This window comes from Uloborus diversus, chromosome 10 (assembly GCF_026930045.1).
Source record: "Uloborus diversus isolate 005 chromosome 10, Udiv.v.3.1, whole genome shotgun sequence".
In the NCBI taxonomy this organism is placed as follows: Eukaryota; Metazoa; Arthropoda; class Arachnida; order Araneae; family Uloboridae; genus Uloborus; species Uloborus diversus.
This window is the reverse complement of record NC_072740.1, coordinates 122,438,310-122,444,309: the sequence shown is the minus strand read 5'-3', so window position 1 is coordinate 122,444,309 and position 6,000 is coordinate 122,438,310.

Here is a 6,000-nt window from a genome sequence, read left to right as displayed (position 1 = left end):
TCGAGTCGAACACTTACTTACTGCTAATAAAGACAGTAAAGTAACCAGGTTATAATCAAATATTGACACGATAATTCGTAATAGAGTATATTGCCATTTTCCCTGTAGTTGTTTACAATTATATTTTTAATTTGAAAAAGACTGATTTGTACAGAAGTTTTTTTTGTATTGGCAGAATAAACTGAACTCGTGTTTGGTGGTGAGATAGGTGGGTGCGATGCCTCCTCTTGATCTCTTAAATGAAACATCAAATTGAAAACATCAGAGGAAAATCGCCAATAATGTTTAAATCATTCATGACCTTATAAAAAACATTTATAAAAAGCAATCATTTGCATTTTTTCCAAAATGTTGTTAAAATAAAAATACATAGATGCTTAATTTCATTCACCATACATTCAAATACTCGACAGGTAAAAGATCTCTCAGGTATTCGTTTGGCTTGACAAAATTAAACCCCTAGTGCAGTTTCGCACCGAAGAGAGCTCAAGTGTCTCCATCTGGTGGAAACTCGGCATCGAAATTTCCTGTGCAGTCACATCCGCGCCTTAATGGTAGCATTTGAAAGACTAGATGCCATATCGGTGGTTCGCACTAGATCCGAAAAGGCTAAAGCCTCTAACGAAGCCCCATTAGAAAGAAAAAAAAATACCATAACGGATCCTAAGATAGCTTATTTTACCAATTCGTTTTGCAAAAAAATAATAATAACGATTTAAAAAAAACGGCAATACGCTTTTTTTTTTTTTTTTAATGATTGCAACAAAGGAAGTCTCCATCCATCAAAGAGTTAATAGTTTGTTCAAGTTTTTAAATGATGGTTAGAAATGATAATTAGAAAACGGATAAAATTAGAAACTTCATTCAATTTCGTATAATCAAAAGAATGTTATAAAGTAGATAAATAAAGAACTAGTTCAGGCTTTTTAAATGAAACCTTGCTAATATTTTCGTCGAGAGGGTGGTTGAATTTTGCCAGAAATCTTGTTCAAATCGGACAGGGTGGCGGAATTACGTTATATTGCATTCATAGTTATACATTCGACTCGATAGATATAGATTTCTTTATTTTTTTCAAATAAAATGACTTGTACATATTTTGTTGAAATATATTACAAAGCTTTAATATTTTATTAAACTATTACCTGCGTTTTCCAAGTAATCCATAGAACAGTTTTCGTTTTCCGATTTTCTTTTATTGTGAACTTTTTATTAATAGGAATTATATCACTCATTTTCAAAGCATCAGAACAGAGGAAGCTTATGTGATGGAATTTTTCTTATCCATGTATGAAAACTTAGTATGGGAAAACTTTTAGTTTAATGTTAATTTTATAAACTGACAATTTTTTTGCCACTTAATGTAAAATTTTTGTTAAATAATTTTTTAATAAATGCTCTATCAATTTCAATTATTTAATTAATTTTAGTTAATTATCATATTTTAATAATTAATTATAATTGGATTTATTTTTTAACGTAAATATGAGCTACTATTTTTGCTTTAGCATGCCTCCTCTTTTGAAGTTCGTGAAACCTTGGACCCCCCCCCCCTTAACAAAGTTCTAGCTACGTGCCTGGTGGGGGGGGGGGGTTGTAGGTGAAATGAAAACAAAAATTCACCAACACAGCGTATCGACACCTCTATCCAGCGGACAAACACAATTTTATAGTCGTTTTTTTTTTTTTTTTTTGGAAATGTTTAAAAGAAAGTTGTTACTGTCTGAGAAAAAACTTTTAAAAACTTATTATTATTATTATTATTTTTAAGAGCTATTCTTTCACAGTTGATCTACCCAATTTCATGTGTGTCTGGTGTAAATATTATTATAATATGGAGTGCTTCTCCATATTAATAACGTTAATAATATTATAATATGGGAAGACGGCCTAAATATGGACGGTATAATATAATATGGTTGCCCCCCCTCACCGCCTCCATGATGGCACACACTGGATCGTACCGTTATTTAAACCCCTGTGAGATCAAGATTAGCGATCGCCACTCGCCACAAGGGACTAAATAAAAAAAGTGACTATATATAATTTAGTACCATTCGCCATCGGACTGCTTTCTCCAACCCCTCCTGCGCTATCAATTACCTTCAATGCCATTAGTTATATTAACCTCTATTTAAACGGATAATTTTTATATTTTAGCAGTATTTAAAAGCTAATTTGTTGTCTGGCTGCTTTTTAGTCTACAAATAAAGTGGCGACTAGAAAAGAAAGAGTGGCGACTCTTCTTCTCGCCACTGGAGACCAGAAAATTTTTCCAATCTTGATCTTTGCCGTGAAAGAGGAAAATCCAAAGGCACTCTCGAACGAACCGGTCCATAAAAGTCTGTGTCGAAGATCTTTGCATTTGCATGGTGAATAGAGTTCGTCGGGAGTAGTAAATACTAAAAAGCCGTCTCTTGATTTTAATTCCACCATCAAAGAGCTCTGTCCTATCTGGTGGAATGACGGAGGCAACAGCCGCCCCGAATGTAACCCTTTGCTTTTGAGTGCGGGTCATTAAAGGCAGCCTGGGTGACTGCCGGGCTCGAAGCGTTCGTTATTATTCACCGTTATTACACGGGTCCCCCCCTCTTCCCCACATCCATCAGGGGGGCCGCTTGTCAGCACCAGCTGACGACACCCCGCTCCGAAAAGCCAGCCGCGTTGCCACAATCGGACGCACTTCACACACCGCGCTCTCGGCCAGGAGTGTGCAAAGGGAAAGTCCCTTTTTCGGGTCACTTTTGTTTGATTTCAGAAATTGAAATGGCATTTTACTTTCCGCAGAAAACTCGGCACCATTCTCACAATCAGGGCTGATTAGAGAAAAGGCTCGGGAAGCTTGAGCTTCCTCTCGGGATTTTTCGAGGGCCTGAAATTGACTGAAAAACGGTGCTTTAAAGTTTCAGTTTCAGCTTTAAAGTGCAGTTTTAAGATTGCAAACTTAGTACTTGTTAAGTAAAATTTGGCTCAACTGTATTACAATTTACTTTGACAGCATTGATAAATTTCACAGCTTTATCAACGTGATAAATCTGTTTTAACAGCTGAACACCCTTCTTCGCTGAAAATTTGTGTAAGTATTTGCAATGGACAAAAATTCTATGTGTCGCGTTGGAGGAAGGGGGGGGGGATAAATATAGTTCTGAATTATGCAGTATCACGTTTGAAAATATCATTTGTAGTATCAGCGGATTTTATTTTAATGTGCGATGTGTGTAGAATTAAAAAAAAAAAAAATCCCTAAGCAAAATTTGGGGGTTCCTCAAATGAGATGGCGTTTTCCTCAACTTCAGACGTTAATCAGGTCCTGCTCACAATCACAAGCCTGAGTAGCAATTTTTTTTACTGAAGACGGAAATTCGTCTTTAAAAAAAATGGCACATGGCAAAGATCAAGATTCGAGGTCGCCACTCGTCACGTAGCGACTAAATAATAATTACCGAATTAAAATATTAATATTTGCTACCCAGTTGCCCCTCTATACTCACCTGTGCTGTAAACAATTTTAAGTTGGCAGAAAACATTCCTCTTAAAAATGAAATAATTTCCTGCTCGCATAATTAACACTTGATTATACAATTAACGTTAATATCACTAAAATGAGTTTCTTTATCATTCATTTAAAGTGATAATATTTTTTCTGCTTTAGTAATAGTCCGGAAAAGTAAAAACTAATTTGTCGTTTGTTTACTTTTTTTTGTTTTGTTTACAAGACAAGAAATGTAGCGACTAATAAAATTGCTTCTACTTGCCACTGCAATCAGAAAAATTTCCCAATCTTGACTTTTTATCATTGAGCAAAATGGCCGCTTAGCATTTTTTAAAATTTTATTTATTAATTATTGTTAATATAAAAAAATGTCAAATATGTATGCTTTTTGTGAATTTCAAGAGTTTATCTACCTTCTAGTACATTTTATTTAGGTATTTTTACTATTTCTACTGGTTCAAAAAAATAAAGTAATAAATAAATAAAATTATCCTGATCATTGAACAGGCTAACTAGACAGTGGTTGAGGGCCACTGTCTAGTTAGCCTGTGGTTGAGCGCCCCCTTCTTTTAGGGGCGTCCACTTGTATAAAGCTGCTTTAGCCAATGGCTAAAACTGTAAGGTTTAACTAGGGATAGGGGTGCGAAAAAGTGTCTTGCTTAGGGCCTCCTTATATCTTAATCGCACCCTGCCTCTGTTTTTAAAGACAGTGATTTCTGTGCGAGTAAAATCTCTGTTTTATCATGTAGGTATGTTCATCATGTAGGTAATCTTCATGCAAGCTCTCCCCTTACCGCGGGGATTTTCGCAAAACTGATTGGGCTCTAAAAATTTCTAAGTTCTAGGCAAGAAAACCCAAAACCATGTAACTATTTATTATTAAAATGTATTCACTTTAAAATTCTTCGATTGTAGTTAGTCAATTATGATTCTAAAAGTGAAAAGATAGAAACGTATATAATAAGAGTACTAAGATTGATCTCTCAACAATTATTTCTTTATTAGTTTTTTTTTTTAAAGGTGTAGAAAATAATTTGCTGCTAAAGAAAGGGGGGGGGGTGATTAATGATTTGATACTATTATATAGATTTTGCAAGACGAACTGTCGGCAAAAAATAACGACAAAAAGAGACTAATTTCATCCAGGGTTAGAGCAGGGATTTTTTTTCCAACACAATCTTTTTATAAAGTCACAGCTCGTGCTTGGAATCTCTGTTCAAGATTGTTTAGCCAAAACATTGTATTTTAGAGAAAGTATAAATTTTCTTTCAAATATTTAATTAATAATGCAAAAGCCTAAAACCGAAGAGTTTCAAACATAATCCCAAGAACCTAAAATCGCTAATGAGAAACCAAGATTTCGGGAGAAAAAACGAGCTGATGTGTGCATCATATGACTTCCTTTTACTCCAATTTAATGTTATTTTCTCATTATTCGAAGTTTTAATATGATTCAATAGTTTAGTCTCTAATTATCACCAACAGTGGCCAAATTAAAACCAGATTTTTAAAAAAAAATTTAAAAAATTGCCAAATTTGTCGACAAGTTGGCGACAAAATTTGGCGACCAAAAGACTGGCGATATATCGCCAAGTGTCCGCCAAATTATAACACCACTTGAGTTTACATCGAAATTAACAATGATTTCTCCCCAAAAAGTCGCAAAAGACCCCCTTTGGAGCATACGAATGCAACCAAAAAGGAAGGTGCACAACTAGACCCCACTAGGAGTCTACGTACCAAATTTCAACTTTCTAGGACATTCCATTCTTGAGTTATGCTACATACATACACACATACGCACATACAGACGTCACGAGAAAACTCGTTGTAATTAACTCGGGGATCGTCAAAATGGATATTTCGGGTATCTGTACGTTCCTAGGCACATATCCACGTGTGGTGGGGTTGAAAAAAAACTCAACATTCATGTGGGGGTGAGCAAAATGGAAATTAAGGCCGATTTTTGGGTGAAATTTTTTTCGCGAATACAATACTTCCTTTTTTGTAAAAGGAAGTAACAAGCGACACGCGTGTGCTCTGCACGAAAGCTAACTTTCAACTGAAGGGCACAAGCGTAGGTATGAGGATAGACCCTTCTCCTTTTGAAATTTAACCAGCAGTTTGTACCTCTATCCATCCCACAAGTCAAAATTTCCCGAATCAAATTTTCATTTTTTGAGGTTTTGGCCAGCTTTCCAAAATTTTGCGTCGGCAGCTTGCACTCAGCTAACATTAGCGTCCCTTCCTCCAAATATTTTTTGTATGATATATACAAGGTGATTATAATTAAAGTAACACTTTCAAAATGCTGCAAACAAAGATCTGCTTGTCTTTTTCTTGGAACTGAATAGGGGAATGTGAGACACAGTAAAATAGTTAAGATAACTATATATATATATATATATATATATATATATATATATATATATATATATATATATATATATATATATATATATATATATATATATATATATATATATATATATATATATATATATATA